At 40.6% G+C, this 20783-nt stretch overlaps 1 pseudogene; it reads right to left on the bottom strand.

The window, feature by feature from the left end:
• Positions 1 to 14634: 14634 nt before the first annotated feature.
• The window catches only part of LOC135222893 (uncharacterized), a 78378-nt pseudogene continuing 72229 nt past the window's right edge, over positions 14635 to 20783 (bottom strand).

Below are 20783 nucleotides of genomic sequence, written 5' to 3'. Positions count from 1 at the left end.
GATCCATAGAGCATTCTTGGGATCAGGGTTAGCAATAGAGCTCATGGTTTGAGAAAAAAGTTGGAACTACAAGGGAGAATATCCCTGAAGTCTTTTAAAATAAAGAATTTATAATTAAGCTGCATTAAATACTATGAGATGAATGCACATTACCATTCATGAGAGATGATACAATGAATAACCCATTAAGTCTATATTAGTCTTGGTGCTAATGCTGGTGTTAACAGATAAGTCAAAACACTCAATCAATGGGGTAAAAATTTTGATTGACATCACAAGTGCCCATCAACAGAATTTCCAGTTGCCTACGATCAGAACCAAGGTAGCATTATGACTGCATGTCAAAAGTAAAGTAGAGAGAACACAGGTCTAGTTCACTTTGAACTTCACTGGCACCTGCTTCACCATCCGTCACATTCTTTGTGTACAGTAAACCATCCGAGTTACGACCTAGATCCGTTCCGACCAACAGGTCGTATGTCAGAATGGTCGTTAGTCGAAAATACCAGCCAAAATGGCCGACCGTGGATTATAAGTACTCGGTTAAAGTGGAAGATTATACTGGTACTCGAGGACATATGATATGAATGTGTTGCATTTTTAAGTAACTTTTTCTGTTGAATAATATTATTGTGTATATACAAGCTGTTTATTTATCATTTTTATGCCTTTTAGTTTCACTTTTATAATTTATCATATATTTCTGTTGAATAATATTACTGTACATATGTATATACAAGCTGTTTATTTATAATTTTTATGCCTTTTAGTTTCACTTTTATCATACTTTTTCTGTTGAATAATATTACTGTTGTACTATACGTACAAGCTGTTTTGTATTTATCATTTTTATGCCTTTTAGTTTCACTTTTATCATTTTATCATAGAGATATTTTAATATTATACTGTAGGGTGCAATGTATTTAGCTTTTTTTTTTTCAGTTGCTTAGTTGATATACTACGTACATACATCTTAATATAATATGGTTTTAGAAAAAAAATATTTATTACTGCAGTTGAATTTATTATACAAAAATACAAATGAAGATCAAAATACGAAAATAGAAAAGTTACAGTTCAAAAATAGAACATACAGTACTGTAGTACAAAATAGAAATACATATGCATGTAAAAAAATAAGCAAAACAACACTCAAAATTAATGTTCACTGGTGCTTGGTTCGACGTCATCACACTTTCTTCATACGCACGGTCGAAAGAAAGATCAGCTGTTAAGTCAAGCGAGGCAGGGGATGGGGAGGGGTGGTTACTGCGTTGGCCGATGTAGGGGAGGGGGTGGCTTCGATGCTGGATTAGGCGGGCTTTTGTGTTCGTTGACAAACATGCTAAGTGTCGTTTGGATCTTCTGCTTTTCTTTTCATCGTAGATTTCTTTGTATGGCCTCTTACTTCTTGCATAGTCTCTCTATCCGGGCAAACGTTCGTTCAACATTCGGATCCATTCCTTCCAATTTATGCAGCATTGTATAAGCATTTGTATGGCTTCCGATAATCCCTTTACAGTAACTTTCGTTCGGGCTCCTCCTCTTCTACAACTTCCTTTTCTTCTCTCTTCTTTCTTCTTCAGCTTTCCTTTCTTCTTTCTATTGCTAAACAGTTCTTCATTTGTTAATTCCTCAGGTTCTTCACTTATCAGTTCTTCAATTTCTTCTTCATCACATCCTAACTCAAGTTGCTTTGCCAAGCTAACAATTTTTCCTCGGACGTTGCTTAATTCCTCTTCGTTATCGAAGCCAACAAAAATCTCTGAGGAAGCGTTTGCAGCAGTGTTTCCAAATACCACTCATACATTTTTCTGTCACCAAATCCCAAGCTTTAGCGACATGCTTGATACAATGGTAAATGTTGTATGATTTCCAATAATCCCGCAAAGTCAGCTCAGGGTTTTCATCCATAGCTTCGATGGCTTGGTCAAAGGAAATTCTTACGTAGTGCGCCTTGAACGTAGAATGGTGGAGACCGTGGAGTGGGAGAGATGGAGACTTCTGCTTATACAATTAACTTTCATTCCACCTTCATATTTCTTGATTACGTCCATCTTCATCTCCAACGTCAGTGCCTTCCTAGCTTTCTTGGCAGAATTGCATTCTGATGAGTCAGACTTTCTCTTAGGGGCCATGGCAAAGGTGTAATGAAAAAAATGTTCCTGCTACAATGTTACAGTACTGCTACAATGTCTAGACAGTGAGTGAGGTGGTTGGGATGAGTCTGTCTGGGATGCTGTGCTGCCGGCGCCGTCGTAACTGTCTACCGCGCCGCACGCACTACGCTACCAGCGCTGCCAAACAGTAAACGCCGCCAAATATAAAAAAATAGACCCCTGTCGGACACTGTCGTAAGTACGGGTGGACGTAACTCGCGCAGGTCGTAACTCGGATGGTAACTGTATTAATGGTAATTTCCTGAAGCAATACAGTATTTAATGGTATCCTTTGATACAAGTTTTGTAAAACATCCTGTGGTATGGAATGGTCTGGTAGTGCCCTTACCTGAAGTCCTTGGTCCTCTGGAGAAGCAGAAGGCCATTCTTTGTCTGGAATGGGACAATTGGGAAAGAGGAATGAAACATGCAGTGGACTGATCATGATTACCTGGAGTATTTATCTTACTCAAAAAATCAGCTGCAAAAGAAAGGCCTAGTATGTAGTTCCAATCTCAAGTATGTTAGCCTTACTGGAAAGACAAATGCCAGAAGAAAAAAGAGTAAAGCATGCTGTATAATGATCCTGATTACAAGGATCTTGGGTCTAAATCACAAAGTAGTTGCAAAGAAAAGGCCAAATTAACTTAACCAGCTATACAGAATGAGGTTCCACTTTGGTTTAGTAGGGTTGAATGTTGAACCACTGGATAGGCTTGAAACACCCTCAACTACTTACAGAAAATCATGCTTGATGGTCTTAATCTCCAAATTCCTGCCGAAACAAAGAAAATTATGCAAACAAAGAGGTTTCTCTTACTTAGGTATAGCGCTGTCTCTGTCTATAAATAAAAACTGCAGAGGGGCTACCCAGGTAAAGGAGGTTTCTTTATTAGCTTCGGTTTCTTTGCTTTCATGGGACTGGAGATGAAAGTTCATCATGCATAAAGTTTTCCAGTAATTCCTTATTTTCAGCTGAGCCACTTTACTGCTTCTTGACTACAGGAGATTAAGTAGCAGGCCAGTCCCCCGGGTGACGTTGTTCCTCACTTACAGCGCTTGCCTCATGGCGCTGTTAACCACAATTTTTCAGTGCCAAAAAAGGATTTACGGCACTGTAACCCAGACTTACGGTGCTGTAACAGTGCTGCAAGTGCTATCTATTCCCATTATAAGTATGATGATTTGGGTTAAGGCGATTTTTGGGTCAAGGCGATTTTTGGCTTACAACGCCCTGCTGGGGACTGCCTGTGTCTAATGTCGCAAATAACCAAAGCAGCAAATTCAATATTGAAAAAAGTTAAATTATGCACTGGAAAGCAATGCTAAAAAACATTGTGAAAACAAGTGCGTAATGTATTCACAAAAAACTCCTTGCTAAATAGTAATCTGTAATGGTTGTTACGAAAACCATACCTGGTAAGAAGAAAACTGCCTGGCAGAGTATTCACTAATTCTCATATATTACACTATTAAACATGGATGAAAAGTGTGTGGGCATAAGAGACTATGAATGAAGGCTAATATAAGCAACAGAATTGTGGTAAAACTATTTGTTTTATACCAAGGAGTAAAACATATTTTATCCAAGGAATATGTTTTTCCTTGCAATACTTATTTCTAAAGAAAAATAAAAGAAAACCACCATTCATCTAATTAATAAGTGTCACTGTTTACAACAACTATAAAAATTTTACCCATCTTTATTTGCAGGTCTCTGTAGGGTTGTTACATTTTCTCAATTCGACTGTGAACATATAATACATGAACTCCAGACTGGACAAAATAATCCAGTCCTCTCTGTAATGACCAGGTATAAAGTTGCACAGATAATCTAAGAAACATTGCATGCAATTTTCCACACTAAATTGTACTTGGGATAAATATTTTAGCATTTGCCACTTTGTCTCTGTTTCTTATACTCTGTATGCATATCTGCTTATATCACATTAAATTCCAAAGAATTCCATAAAGTATAAGAGATTGGGATTATTAGTATATATAACTTTATAAATAAAAACAAAAATATAAGCATTGTAAAAATTTAGCGGTATCACTGAAAATGGAAAGAATTTCTGGCTCAGCTCGTGTCGCTGCGCGAAATATCCTTTAATCTATTATTTCTAGGGTAAATGTACTAACACATACCAGAGAATAAATAAAATAAAGAAAAAGGTCAGTATAACTGACTCGCTCACCCTCCAGGAGGGTGTCGGTATGAACACTAGGCGAGTGAGACCACTACCACGAGCCAAATGCCAATAGAAATCTCCCACTACAAAAACCCTCCAAGAGGGGAGCCGACCCACAGAGTGAGCAGCTCGTACTACTACTACTCCATCCCATGCTGCCGACTGCTGCGCCTCTGGTGGACATCCTTTTCAGTTAGCGCACACGAGTCACAGTGTTATTTTTCTCTCTGTGTTTTTTGTGCCCTTTCATTGGATTATCTATAATGGAGCGTGCAGCTATCGCAGCAGCTAAGTTAAGTACTCAGTATTTACGGTTAGTTGGTTTTTTTTGTTTTTTTTTTTTTTTCCGGCCCTGAGACAGTATTTGCCGTTTTTTAGGTATAAATACGATCTCGGGGTCGGAGCATGGCAGCATGGTTCTGCCTCGTGGTGGGTTCGTTCTTGGTCTCCCATACCTAGAACATCCCCTTATTTATGTACGCTCTATATTATTATCCGCTTTACTTAGGGTACGGTCTACTCAGGTTGTCATGCATGCATGTATTTTACCTTATGTAGGCTTCTTCTATCCAGACCCTAGTCCAGGTTCTTAGTATCGGCCTCTGACTAGCTTTGAGTGGTAGACTTGCCTTCGGGTTAGTCGTACACTCCTGGATTTTTTCTCCTGCTATAATTGCTTTCTTTCTTTCATTTTTATTTATTTATACTGTGTATTTTGCTATGTTAGGTTAGTTAGGCGTCTGGCTTAGCCTAGGTCCTGGCTCATTGAGCCTATACTACCGCTCATCAGTTCGGTTGCTTCCCTATAGCATCTCTCTGATCAGTTGGTTTTGGCCCAGTGGGCCTATATGCTACCGCTTTTCAGTTCAGTTTGCTTCCCGATAGCATCTCTCTGATCAGTTGGTTGTCCTAGCTTAGTTGTCGTATTTGGTCTACCGCCTCGTGGTCACTTCGTGATCACGGGACAGCCAGACGCCTGTCCAGTCACTCTTCCCCCCCTCCCGCTCTTCCATAGAGTCTTTTGGGTCGGGGGTGGGTCGTCTGCCCATGCTCGCTCCGCATACCCGAGCCTGCCTCCCTCTCTCCCCTCAGGCGGAGGGGCTAGGGAGTCGGGACAGACCCAGACTGGTCTCGACCTCTCCGGCTTCTCGGTCCGGCCGGGTGGTACGTAGTGGGGGGTGCTGGCCTTTCCCCCTCCGCGCTCACCTGTCGCTCCGGGCTAGCTCGAGCCTGTATGTCTTCTCGCCTTTCCCACCTTACTAGGGCTCCTTCCTGATCGGAGTCCTGGTATCCAGCGGAAAGATGTTAGTCCACCCCCCAGTAGAGTGGGACCGGAGCATACAGTGGGTCTCTGCTAACCTTACCGTATTGCTGAGTTACTACACTCCGCTACGCACTGGACTTAGTCCGGTTCGCGCTTGTTTTAGTTTTAAGTTATCTATAAGTTTATCTTAAGTACCTTAAACCATCCCCCCCTCCCTTACATGTTTTACCGGATCTCTCCGGGGATTATAGCCTATTCAGGCGATGCAGGGAGGGGTTATGCCCAAATTTTTCCGAGCTCCGGCATGCAACGGAGTTCTTCTGTCCTTTAGTCTGTAAGTGATGTTTTTTAAGATACTCATGTGTCTTCCCACTTACAGGCCACCAACTGTGAGCATCCGGGATGTTCCGCCACACTTCAGGACCCATGTGGACACGAAGTTTGCCGTCCCATGCTCCATGCGCACTCCGCACGGGGACATCCAGGTCTGGTACCATGAGACGTGTACCATATGTTACGATCTGGTGAGCCAGCTTTTGGAAGGGGTAAGTATTCCATCTCCAGTAGCTGCTCCGCTTCTATTTTAGTGCTTAAGTTTTCATCATTTACTTTAACTTAAGGCATCTAGTTTAAGTATACTTTAAGTTTTAGTTTTAAGTGACTCTTAAATCTAAACTACGCCCTCTCTTCCAGGCGCCGGCAGTAAGGGATACCGCACTGGCTACCCTGCGGGCCTGGGTCGGCGGTTTTTGGGAAAAACGCCGCTAAGGACAGCCCTACATCCTGGAGAAGCGGTTGGCATTATTAATCTTCCCCGGAGGCAAGGCGACAGGATACGTCGACCCGGTAGATCGGCTCCGACTATCGCCTTCATCCAACAACAGCTGGCTGCCTCATTAACTGATCAAGACCAGGATATCTCTACGGATGTCGCGACCTTGTATATTAATGTTGAAACCTATGGTAGGTATAGACGACCTGTTGGTCGAGGTAGGTAAGGTGGACACCCAAGGATCACCCTTGGGCGTGACTGTTTCTTCTACCCCTGCAACCTCTCCATCCTTCCAAGGCTTTACGGGTGACGAAATATATTATCCTCCTGACGCTTCGGTTAGACCTAAGGTCAAGGCTAAAGGGATGACCTTGACTAAGACGTCGTCGTCGTCTAAGAAGACGTTCCTTCGGCTTCATCCTCCTCCCGTAAGTCTCCGGCTGGCAATCCCGGAGCAGACAGGTCTAAAGCTTCTAGCTCCGGCTCTAAGTCCTCGAGGAGTAAATCCTCCAGAGAGAGATCTCGCACTCCGGCAGAGTCACCAGTTTCCGCTACCATTGGTTCCAATTCAGAGCCTCCCCTCCACCTCCGCAGCAGCTCCGGCTTTGGACTCCAATGCTGGCCTGTTGCGCAAACAGGTGGGCGACCTGGTTGGGTCCCTAAAGAGTAGCTATGGACAAATGATCTCTCGTCTGTCGGATAGGATTACTTCCCAGGACTCCATTATAGCCGGGCTGAGAAGAACTCCTCTAGCCTCTCCTCCACTTTCCAACACAAGTGGAACTCAGCTTCCTCCGTATGACTCACTACCTCCGTTCTCTATGAACAACCCATGGAGAGTAGCGTCATACGCCCCCTTCCAGGACGGTCTCATCTCTATACCGGAATTTGGGACTCGAAGAATAGAGGACTTCGAGTTTCTACCCGGAAGACCTCCAGCCTCCGTTCATAGGCTACGCAAGGCTCACACCTTCAGGCTATGGTCGGGACGATAGGGGTACTAAGGAGACAGTCCTCTATTCACGTGACCAGGCTCAGAGAGAATGGCTCAGGTGTTTAGAGGACATGGATTGTTCTATACCAAGATACAACCGTTTAAGAGTCCCTTTACCATTTTCACAATGGATGAGAGTACCCCGCTCCCGTTCCTAACCAAGATCGCGAGGTCGACCATCCCAGCGCCCAGAAGGGGAACCTATACCGCAGTTGAAGGAAGCAGATCCCACATCTCCGTTGCTCCCTTCAGTTGGAGAAGTGTGGGAAGACTTGCCGAACACATTCTCACTGGCAAACTCAACCGGACTGTGCTATGGAGCAGTTTGGTGAAAAGCTACCCAGGCTCCAGATAGCCTTATTCAGGCTGAATTTTGACGCAAAATCGCGACTAGCCAGATCGATCAATTCTATGGCTATGTCTGAGGTAGCAACCAATGGCTTATGGATCAGAACCGATTTTTAAGCTCATGACCAAAGCCCTGACTCAAACGGTACAGTCAGATATGTTTGAGTTTGCCACTGCTCGGACGAATTGTAGGAAGCATGTCCTACAAGAGGCAACCATTCGGCATGAACCGAATAGGTTACTCTCGTCTAGCTCTGGGGAGCAGATCTCTTCCCAGAAGCTATGGTTAAGGAAGTCCAGTCAGAGGCTACGAGGTTGAACCAGAGCCTTAAGGACCGTTGGGCCTTACGGCTAAGAGGAGGCAAGACCTGACAGCTAAAGGTTAAGGGACAAAGGAAACCCAGGCGTTTCCAACCTTACCAGAAAAAGCAACCACGCTTTTCTCAACAAGTTTCAGCGGTACCGTTAGTGCAGACAGCCCAACCCTCCACTTCTAAAGGTCAATCACAGCCAATTTATGTGATATCCCCTCAGCCTCAGCCCTCCACTCTTACGCCATCTCTCCAGCTTACAATCAAGCCTTCGAGAGTCAAGCTTCACAGAAGTATGACCGCTCGGGCAAGGGAGGCAGAGGTAAGCGGTCCTTTCGTGGGAGAGGATCGGGAGGCCCCTTTAATAGGGGAAAGCACTTCAGAGGAGGCCGAGGCGGTTACCAGAACCAATGAAGAACTTCAGGTAGGAGGGAGGCTGTTTCACTTTCGCCACCGGTGGAACTTCAGCCAATGGCTCAGAGCATAGTGTCAAAAGGGCTGGGTTGGAGCTGGTTGACGAACCCACCTCCAGCCAGACCTTTCCGTCAACTTCCTTCCAAAGAATTGACAGAGTACGCGGAGGACCTCCTTCAGAAAGGAGCTATAGTGAGAGTCAAGAGATTAAAATTCAAGTCGCTTGTTCAGCGTGCCAAAGAAAGGCTCACAAAAAGAAGGGTAATCTTAGACTTGTCCCCGCTTAAACTTAGCCCATCCGCTGCGACAAGTTCAAGATGCTCACGATCTCACAGGTGCGGGACCTTACTTCCCCTGTGGGGCCGTCACCACCTCTATCGATCTTACAGACGCCTACTATCATATCCCTATTGCAAGACACTTCCGTCGTATCTGGGTTTCAAGATAGGAGACCAGACATTCTCCTTCAAGGTAGTTCCATTCGGACTCAACGTGGCACCCAGAGTGTTCACGAAGCTAGCGGAAGTGGTAGTGCAACAACTCAGATCACAAGGTATTATGGTAGTAGCGTATCTCGACGATTGGTTGATCTGGGCGCCCCAACAGTCGAGGAATGCAACAGAGCTACAACTGAAAGTGATTCAGTTCCTGGAATATCTAGGCTTCAAGATAAACAGGTCCAAATCAAGACTCACTCCAGAGTCAGACTTCAGTGGCTGGGCATTCAATGGAATCTATCCTCCCACACTCTGTCGATTCCATCAACCAAAAGGAAAGAAATAGCGAAGTCAGTCAAGCAATTTCTAAGTCACAAACTAGCGTCAAGGAGAGCTCAGGAAAGGATCCTGGGTTCTCTCCAGTTTGCATCAGTGACGAACGTCTTAATGAAAGCCAAACTGAAAGACCTAACCAGAATCTGGCGCTCGCGAGCAAATGTCAGGTCCAGGACAAACTATCCTCTGTGCCTCTGATTCTAAAGAATCGACTTCGGCCGTGGGCGAGAGTCAAGAATTTGTCAATGTCAGTACCCCTTCAGTTCCCTCCACCAGGGATCACCATCCACACAGACGCGTCCTTAAGCGGCTGGGGAGGGTATTCCCAGGTCAAAAAGGTTCAAGGGACTTGGTCACCTCAGTTCCGTCAGTTCCATATAAACGTACTGGAGGCAATGGCAGTGTTCTTGACTCTAAAAAGGTTACGCCCACCAAAGTACTCCCACATAAAGCTAGTCCTGGACAGCGCAGTGTGGTAGTACATTGTATAAACAGAGGAGGCTCCAAGTCACGTCATCTAAATCACGTCATGATAGCCATCTTCTCCCTGGCAGACAAGTTCAGTTGGCATCTTTCCCTCCTCTCACATAGCTGGATTGAGAAACGTCATAGCAGACGCCCTATCCGATCAGTACCCCTAGAGTCGGAATGGTCACTGGACAAACAGTTCGTTCCAATGGATCCTTCAAAGAGTCCCAGGGCTACAGGTGGATCTCTTCGCATCCCAAGCGAACCACAAACTACTAGTGTTATGTAGCCCCCAACCTGGACCCTCCCCCCCCTCGGCCTATGCCATGGACGCCTGGCTCTAGACTGGAACTGGGAGAAGATTTATGTCTTCCCTCCAGTGAATCTCCTCATGAAAGTATTGAACAAACTCAGGACATTCAAGGGTCAAGTGGCTCTAGTAGCCCCAGACTGGCCGAAGAGCAACTGGTATCCTCTAATTTTGGAGCTGGGCCTCGTCCTCTTCGGATCCCCAGTCCCAAGCTCTCCCAGTCAGTACAAACGAAGACTGTGTTCGCTTCCTCAGGGATTCTCAAAACCCTAACTTTATGGATTTCATGAAGTTTGCGGCAAAAAGAGATGCGAAATATTGACCTCAGAATATTCTCTTCTTGGAATCCGATAAAAGGGATTCAACTTTGAGACAGTATGATGCTGCTGTCAAAAAGTTAGCAATCTTCCTGAGAGAATCGGATATTGAATCATGACAGTTAATTCAGCTATATCCTTTTTCAGATCCTTATTGAAAAAGGTTTAGCAGCTAGCACGATTACGACAAACAAGTCAGCTTTGAAAAAGATATTTCAATTTAGATTCAACATAGACTTGACGGATTCCTACTTCTCGTCTATTCCTAAGGCATGTGCTAGGCTTAGGCCTTCTGTAAGGCCTACGTCAGTTTCATGTTCTTAAACGATGTCTAAAACTGGCTTCCGAAACGATAATGACACATGCTCGTTTATAATGCTCTTAAGAAAAACCCACCCTATTTTTATTAAGCTTAGCTTCAGGAGCAAGAATTTCAGAACTGTCGGCTCTATCCAGGGACCCGGATCATATTCAATTCCTTCCACAGGGGAAGTCTACTTTCTCCGGAACGTAGCTTTTTAGCAAAGAATGAAGATCCTTTGATGAGGTGGGAACCTTGGAAGGTACTGCCCTTCCACAAGATGTATCCCTTTGCCCAGTTTTAACCTTACGAGCCTTTCTGTCCAGGACCTCCTCATCTTCATCGGGTCCCCTCTTTAAGAGGGAAAAAGGTGGAACTTTATCCATTAAAGGCATCAGGCAGCAAATCCTGTACTTTATTAAGCAAGCCATCCTGACTCTTTCCCGAAAGCACATGATGTCAGAGCAGTAGCCACCTCAATTAATTATTTCCAACATATGAACTTCGATGAGTTGAAAAAGTATACTGGATGGAAATCGCCGACAGTGTTCAAACGTCACTACCTTAAATCCTTGGAAGCTCTGAAATTCCCAGCAGTAGCAGCGGGTAACATAGTTTCCCCTGACTCTAGCTAATTTGTAGTAGAAGATTCAGTCCTCCTTTCTACCTGCCTCACCCAAAAGTTCGTCTATTCCTACCTTGTCATTTGCATTCACCTTGTGTCTTAGCTGCTTTTATGATAGTGTAGTGGGTGCCCCTATTTTGTCTGACTAGGGACACTCACAAATGATTATAAACATTGATCTCATGGATGTTTCCCCTTTTTTTTTATGCTAGGGGATACATCATATTATAATGGTTACGGGTTTTGTATATTAAGTCATATACATTCCTTTATATATTATTATCGTTGGTTATTTATATTAATTGCTATTATACTTTTGATACATGCTGTTACACAGATATCATTTGATACAGTAAGTCATTTTACCGTATATATGTAAATTACCTTATGTTAACAAACATGATTAGATTTAAGGGTAATTTAAGCATATTTATAATTTTATACCCCTGTGTATATGTATCTTTTAGCAATTATATTCTCTTTATATATATTTTATCTTTTATTTGAGACCATTCTGATTTATTTTATTTTTTACTTTTGTTTACAATCTTGTGCTATTTCTCTGGTACGATTTCGCGCAGCGACACGAGCTGAGCCCAGAAAAGGGATTTTGACGTAAGGAAAAATCTATTTCTGGGCGATTGGCTCGTGTCGCCAGCGAAATCCCACCCTACCCATCCCTTCGCCCAAGATTGTCTGCTAACTTCAGGATGGCCACCAGAGGGCGCAGCAGTCGGCAGCATGGGATGGAGTAGTAGTAGTACGAGCTGCTCACTCTGTGGGTCGGCTCCCCTCTTGGAGGGTTTTTGTAGTGGGAGATTTCTATTGGCATTTGGCTCGTGGTAGTGGTCTCACTCGCCTAGTGTTCATACCGACACCCTCCTGGAGGGTGAGCGAGTCAGTTATACTGACCTTTTTTCTTTATTTATTTATTCTCTGGTATGTGTTAGTACATTTACCCTAGAAATAATAGATTAAGGATATTTCGCTGGCGACACGAGCCAATCGCCCAGAAATAGATTTTTCCTTACGTCAAAATCCCTTTTATGAATGAATTTCATCCAGAAATGGAAAGTCACTAAAAACCCAAATTGTTCATATACAAAAACCTTCAGGATAAATCTTCTAGCGCCAGCTGGAAAACCAGTAAAATTAATAAAAAACTGAGTACGCAAGGAACTATTGGCATCTGCGCTTGATCACAAGCTATGTGGGATCTCTCACAGTGCCTTCAGCATCTCTTGATCGCATCAGTTACTTTCTTACTGCCTTAAGAGAGGGCATGTTTTGCTCTCTGTCCTCTTAAAGCCAGTTTAGGTTGCCCACTTTTTCATTTTTTTTCTAAAAGTGTTTACAGTGTGTATGCTGTTTGTTTGTATGGGTATCGGGATCAGTCATGGATCATCTTACCTCTCGACTAAGGTTTCTTCAGGATCTTGCAAGAAACAGAGGAATGCCTGGGTATTAGTGGGGTCCCTTGTTCAAAGATTTTTAACATCGGTGTCCGCGGATCCACATCCAACATGTAATAGGTGGCGAGAAAAATGTATGCATAATTACTAATCCTTGTTATTTAAGTTGTTTTTGGTCAGTGAAACAATGGAAAAAGTTTTATGAGAAGGTCTGTACAGGAGAAAGGAGATACGCCATCTTTGAATGACGAAGCACCTTTATCTTTTTTTGTTCTGCTAATCGTGATGCTGATCCATGTGTCATATTGTGAAGCTTTACATCTTCTAATCTACCTAGAATAAATTGTGGAGCAATAAAAAATAACTTGAAAATTCATACACAAAGAAAATTTTCTGTGCTCTAGATTTGAATGCATTTTGCATAATTCTGTATTGACACTACACATCTGATAAAAATATACGCAAGGTTTCCAGACTTTAGGAATCTGTAAATTAACATTTGAGGAAGCTTTCACTTATTCCAAATCTGGCTAATTATATTATTTCCACCTTCCACAGATAGCTCTTGGTATTTATTTCCATCGACATGAAGCTATAAAATCTTGAGGGATGATTTAGCAACAACTTCTCAGTAGCAAGGATTCATTTTAGTTCAGTCATTAGCAAGGGTTTTCATTGTAGTTCAGGTACCTTGCAGAACACCCAATGTTGATACATTGACCAGAGCTAGTTATTATTTTATAGTGACATTGGAGTCTTCTATATTATGAGACATGTCCATGAGCTCCAGAAATACTAAAACACATCCTGGGAAGGACATTGTGCTTATTTTCCCACGTCAATATACGTGGATGAAGACCAACAGGAGAGGCCATAAAATAAAAAATTACTGACCAGATAGGAATCCAGGCAGTGTGTGCATGCAAGAGGATTAGAGAACTCATTTCACATATGACCATGTAGAGAGGAAACTCTCATATAAAAATATATAAAAATTTATGTTGCATGGAAACCCTAACCTAAATGGTTTACAAAGAGAGGAGAGGCAGTTAGTTCAGCAATATTACCACAAGTGGTATTTTTAGCAGAGGCAGTCATCTCGGCAATCTTGCTCTAAAGTGGTATGTTTAATAGTGGCAGTCATCTTGGCAATCTTTCTGTAAGCGCTATTATAAGCAGCCATTTATGAGACTGTCAAATCTTAGATTGTATGGAGAACATACCTACCTGAAATGAAGACTAATTATGGATCCAGGGAGTTGGGCAATATAGAGGCAAATGGTAGCATGTCCAACAGTTACTACAACTGACATTTTCTTGCCGAGGGTAGAAACTATGCCCAATTGTAATACATTCTCATACTGAATGTGATTCATGTTGCAATGGTCCCATAAGTCACCTGATGTCACATTTACATGTTATTTTAGTGAGTTAATCATTCTTATTGAAAATTTAAGCTACACTCTTGCAGAGAAGACAGGTTTAATAGCATGCTCAGCTGCACTAGTCTAATTTTCCTTTGCATGATAGGAGACATGAAGTTAGAAAGTTCTGCAACAACAAAAATGTTCTAGCAACTTTGTCACTATGAATGTCACAAAGTTCATGTCAAACAGTGAAATCTCTTGGGGAACAAGCCATTCTGAAAGAAGTGGTGAAATGTGCCCAAGCACATCCAAGATGTTTGGAGTTACTGACACAGACCCTCGCAGGACCTGTTTCACCTTTGTTGTGAAGATTTTTTCAGCTTTGGATATTGTGAGGATCTTTTCAGCTTTAGGTAATTGGTGAAATTTTTTATTCAAAGTCAGTCCAGAGGGACCCTTCTTTTTAAACCTACATCACTCTTGCCTACAGAAAGGCCAGTGGACTTCCAGACCACTATTCTATGGTTGTGAGTCTGGCCATGGACAAATAAAACTATTCCTAGGCCAGAAAACCCTTGATATAGATAATGGAATGTGGGCTGTCATAATAAAGTTTATACATGTCAGCTTAAAAGTACATCAAAGGAAAAGGTAGTCCCTGATAAATATACAAGGCTAAAAAGATATTGTCCAAGTTGATGATTATCTAAAACTTAACTGGAAAACTAATCCTTTCTGCTGCACAGAAGAAATGAAGTTTAGCAAAGATCCGAGACAGCTCACTTGAGCAATGATCTTGAAATGTGGCAACCGAAAAACTGAGAGACAAGACCGGGTGACAAAGGGCAACATGTCAACCTAACAGCCATGGCTATCTTTCCATCCTTAGTGCTGGTCCACTCTTTGGCTCTTAATACAGTAAACACAATGGTTACCCTTAGAGAACAAATTTGAATCTTAACATCATTTCTGGAAGCAGGCACAGTAGTTGTTAAAACAATATTAATTACTATCCAAAGCCATACAAAACTATTTTCTTTAGTAAGTACTTTTATATAATTCTGTTAGATAATTAAATATCTTTTCAGAAAAACCTGTGGACCACAAAACCATTACATTTGCACAGACATACTTCAAGCAGCTACCAAATGGATTAATGCACACATTTTTAAGTAGGCTTAAAGCACTTCTAAGCAGGCTTCTAAATTTTCATCTATCATTGTATTTTTATTTATGCCGATACTTAGAAGCACCAAATCATTCACTTATTAATTTCCAATTTCACTTGCAACTAAACAAATCACAGCTAAAGTACGTAGTATGAAGTTTTAATAAAAAAAATTCCGTTGCCAGAGGCTGCATATCGGAATAAATTCCATTATTATTATTATTATTATCTCCAGTTCAGTAGCCTTACATGTTATGAAATCTATAATTCTAGTTTCCCTTAATACTAAAATTTTATTATACTACAGTTAATTCTTAATCCCTCTTTGCTATTATACACTTCAAAAAGAAAGATTTTTCTAAATTAATGTGGGCACTGAAATTTACACAGATTATTCAGCAAATTTTAGTACTATATCAATGTAATTTACAGGAAGTACAGATCTTAGACTCCATACTTTGAGAAATTACAGCCATTGATTTGTTAAATTTTAAAATAACACACGTACTGTACTGTATTTCTGAACTGAGGTTATCTAATTTGTGCAAATTACTTTTACTCCAAATATCACCAAGAAAAATAAGTATTTTTAAAGACAGTGGCATTCTCATATCATAAACATGAACTTTCAAGATTTGGCTAATGTGTAATATGATATGACATTTTTATGTAAAAGTTAAAGGAACATATCACCTGTGTATGGTCAACACTCTTATAAAATTACCAATTGGTTGCATATGCTTATATGCATGCAAATCACAATCTACAGTATACAGAAAGTTTGCTCATCCATATTTTTATATTAAAACTACAATTACTATATGTATTAAATTTTACCAAATTTAGTGCTCACGCTGCCATGACTACTAGTTTACTTATTGCCTTAAGTACCTGAATGAGAATATTTACAAAACTTAATCACCTCAAGTTTTGTATGGAAAGTGTTGCTAATCATCATTCACTACATACACTTTAGGCTGTGAAAATATCCTTAGGCCATCCTCAATTTGCATCAATTTCTCTTCCAGATCGTGTCGTTTCTTTTTCACTCGTAAAGTATCCTGAGCAACAGGCAAAGTAGATAACTCTCTCATGACTTCAGCCTGACCTGAAATAAATATTTTAACCAATTTAGAAACTCATAATACCTGAAGACCTCTCGAGTTCCTTCGGAGACTAAAAATGCAAGAAATTAAGTAATGAAATGGAAATTAAGAATTAAAATGCTTAGTGCTATGATAGATTCACATCAACCGTACATCTGATGTCTAGGCCAGTTCCCTTACAACGCTCCTGACTAGCTGTTGATAGGCCAATCACAGGGCTGGAAACCCTCAGTCTCTCTCGAGAGTTCACATATGCAGGATGTATGTTCCACCTCTCCTGAGGGATACATCTTTCAAAAGTATCCCTCAGAACAGGTGGAACATACATCCTGCTTATGTGAACTCTCATGAGACTAAGAGTTTCCAGCCCAGTGAGTAGCTTATCAACAGGCAATCAGGAGCATTTTAAGGGACTGGCCTAGACATCAGATGCACGGTTGATGTGAATCTACTATAGTATATATACCACAATCCATGTAATCCATTTGTTGATTTGGTATGGTTTCAATTTGGTAATCTGGTATGGTTTCTAAGTCTTCCTTCAATAATCCTATTCCATGTAAGAGGGTACATAGTGGACCTCATGTGGTGCAGTGTGTAGGAATTAGTATTTAGGTTTTTATTTTTTTTTTGCAGTGTCCCTTCTCCCCCTAACTACAATCCCCTTTCAATCCTTTTGCTATACCTCTGCTCATTGTTACTTTCTTCCTTCCACCGCTTAAAACTCCCCCCCCCCCCCCCCCCCCCCCCCTCCCACCCCCAACCTCCTAACAATAGTTTCACAGTATACAAGTGCAAGGTCTTCCTTCTGTTACACCTTTAAAACCTCCGTTATTCTCAGTTTCCCTTTCAGGGCTGAATGGCCGACCTACGTAATAGGTCCAAGTGCCTCCTTTACTCTTGGTTTCCCTTTCAGCACTGAATGACTGACCTTAAATTTTATATTACAATTACAATAATTTTATTACTTGTCATTCCAGGTTATGAAGCCAGTAAGTCTAGTATTACCATGGAGCAAATAAAACCCCTGAAGACCATGGAGAGACGCTTGCTCGCACTCACCCAAGATACCAAGAAGAAATTCCCAAGATTTTAACCCTTTCATGTCCAACTGACGTAATAGTACGTAAAAATACTCTATATCCCCTATCTATCCAACTGACGTAGCGGTACGTAAAATTTACCAACATTTTTCTCTCAGTGACCCCAAAGCCATTTTTTAACTCTCCCTTTATTCTTCAACTTTTCCTCTACATTTTCATATATTTACAAAGTAATTTCTATGAAAAATAACCAAGATAGGGCTCTTCAAAAAATTGTTATTCTAGCAATAAATGTTGACAACGGTAAATTTTTTTTTCGTTTCGGTCAATGTATAACTTCAAAATGAAACTGTTGCCGTATCCAAAGCCATTTTTCTTGACCTTCCCTTTATTATTCAACGTTTCTCTACATTTTCGTATATTTACAAAGGAATTTCAATGAAAAATAACCAAGATAGGGCTCTTCAAAAAAAAAAAAATTTTCTAGCGATAATTCTCACTATGCGCCGGGGAGAGCGCTCTGTTTCTTATCCTCTTTTCTATCAATTTTTTCACCGGCTGGACTTAATCGTTTTCCATTGATTTATATGTCGATATTTAGGGAATTTTATTGGCTTTCTCATAAAAAATAATTCATTCGCCTGATTTTCATAGTTTTTGGTTTAGGAACGAAAATATAAAAAAAGTAATGATTTTTTTTTTTTTGTTAATAAATAAACACACATTTTTTCGTATTTAGAGGGCTGGGACTCTTATTCTGACTATTCCACCATAAAATACTAATATTTAGAAAAAAAGGACAGCAAAATGAACGTTGTTGGCATAAAATTTATATTTTTGCTGAATGTTCAAAATAATTATTTTTTCGCACTGTCGAGCACATCCCCCCCCCCCCCCCAGACACCTCGGATATCTGGGGACACAGTGCTCATAACTAAGCGGATATGAAAGAGTTAAGTGAAAGAAGTTGGACATGAGTAATCCATATAAGAAGAGAGTACTGATGAAAGCCAATAGCCTACTAGTGATGAAGATTGTGAAGTTAACAGGTGTATGGGAAAGAAGGCAGACCGGTTTAACCAACTTCATTTCACAAGATCCAAAGCCAATTGACCTATAGATTTTGAGCAATCCCTGAAAATCCTCCTGTATGAGCTTTTATGCTTCCATTCACAATGGCTTAGAGTAATAAGATGGGGTGCGTTGTATATGCACTTCAAGATATTAAGGTTAAAGGAACTCTTATGGTGTGTTAATTTTTGTCTTTAATAAAATCATTTTGACGGTACATAATGGTTCCGAAAAAAAATATTAAGAATCATATTGACTTTTGTCAGTACTTTCAAAATCCTTCCCCTGTAAGGAGGGTAATGCCGTCAGTGCACCTCATGCAGTGCAATGTAAACATTAATTCCAATTCTTTGCAGCATCCCTTCAGCCCCTAGCTGCAACCCACTTTTGTTCCTTTTACTGTACCTCCATTCATATTCTCTTCCTTCCATCTTACTGTCCACCCTCTCATAACAATTCATAGTGTAACTGCGAGGTTTTCCTCCTGTTACACTTTTCAAACCTTGTCACTGTCCATTTCCATTTCAGCACTGAATGGCCGTACTGGCCCCAGTGTTTGGCATATATATATATATATATATATATATATATATATATATATATATATATGCCAAAAGTCTATAAATCAATTGATCAATTCCAAAATCTTTCATCTCTTCTAGGGCAAAGAGAATAATTACATGAGAATGGTTATATTTTGTTCTAATTGGTTCCTAGCTATGTGTAGTTTAGGATCAGTCCCTTGATTTAGGTTAATCTCACTAGCTTCATGTCATGATACTGAATCCCTTCTCTTGGGGCTGAAATTAACCTACAAGCCAATAACATCCCACATTATATCTTGATATGTTTAAGTATTGCAGTCTTTATTAGACATACAAAACAGAAGGCTCATTTTTTTCATATGCATACTTAACAAGTGAGCAGCTTTCTTTCCCATTTGCTAAGCTTGTAGATTTTTCATTTTTCTTGTAACATGGTGCTTTCTAATTCCATTCTGTATTTACCCATTTCACCATCTTTTCCAAATTGTGTAACTATTCTGTAAATTCATCTCAACGGAACATTTTCACCTCCAAGCCAATTACCTTGTAGTGTTTATTTGAAGAAGTACTTGTTACTACAGCACCTTGATTTTGTAGCAGGGTGATAGCAAACAGTGTATTATGGTATCCAGATGGCATTTTGGTAACAGTACCTTAGTTTGAAAGTTCTTATTGGTATTTCTTTCAAATAATAACTGCAGTGTCTACTGTTTTGTACCATATATATTTAATGCTTTTAACATTTACAGCTTTGATGAGTACGCATTTGTTAACCTTTTGGTGGTGTTTTCCTTTTGTACTTATAAAAATTGCTTTTCTCTTCAATTACTGAGTAGTGAGTTGATGTTTAAAACTATAAATATGCTATACTGTTTTTGGCTTTGAAACATATGTCCAATATCTTTCTCTGTTTGTATAATAATAACCTTGCTCTTTCCATCGATTATTTCATGATTACTAAATTTTAACATATATTTTGATTCAGCAGTGGGTTTCACTGTATATTTTTTGTACTGTGTATTTCTCATTTCCTCTTACTGTTTGATTGCAGTCAGGAATGCCCAAGAAAGGGTGCAATTTATTAGTCTAACTTCATCAGGGAATCACATCTGTTATGGCACAACTTCTACAAGCAGGTCTGCTACCCATACTCCCAAGAGAGATATACGAAGATTAGTCTCTTAACATGGATATTATTCTAAAATTAATGTCAGAGTTGCACGCATCAAAATCAGCTTCCTTGTGACAAGCCCTCCAGCCTCTCCACTGGTAGTGATGAAGAAACCTGTCTCCTCAAATGTGAATTTAAGTCAAGTGATCAAGTAAAGAGAATACCAAATTCCCATCCAAGCCAGCAGCTACTATTTGCTACTCCCAAGAATTTAGATGTATTTACTACTTTACTTGTCCCACAGGAAGGATCCACCACCAATCATACCCAGATCAACCCTTAAACGTCTATTTGACGTATTATACGTTGACTAAAATTGTCTGTCGGGTGCTAATCGGACGTATGGTACGTCGACTACAAAAGTTTTTTTAAATATTCGCGGAAAATTATTATAGGCCTAGTTTGCAAAAAATTTGAACTCGTGCGCCTTCAGGGTGGGATGCTGGAGTTCATGGATCAAGTTGTTGTTTTGTTTACAAGCGTTACCCAGGCGCGCATGCACAAAATTTCTTTCTTCTCGCACTAACAGCATCTGCGAACACATCTCAGAAATTACTTTTGTCAACTGTGTTTTCGATAATTTTTGCACACCATTTTATATTAGCCTTTACATAGAGTTTTATATATGAAAATGTGCGAAATTTCATGTAGA

This window comes from Macrobrachium nipponense, chromosome 8 (genome assembly GCF_015104395.2).
Source record: "Macrobrachium nipponense isolate FS-2020 chromosome 8, ASM1510439v2, whole genome shotgun sequence".
In the NCBI taxonomy this organism is placed as follows: domain Eukaryota; kingdom Metazoa; phylum Arthropoda; class Malacostraca; order Decapoda; family Palaemonidae; genus Macrobrachium; species Macrobrachium nipponense.
This window is presented reverse-complemented; position numbering and strand designations above follow the sequence as displayed.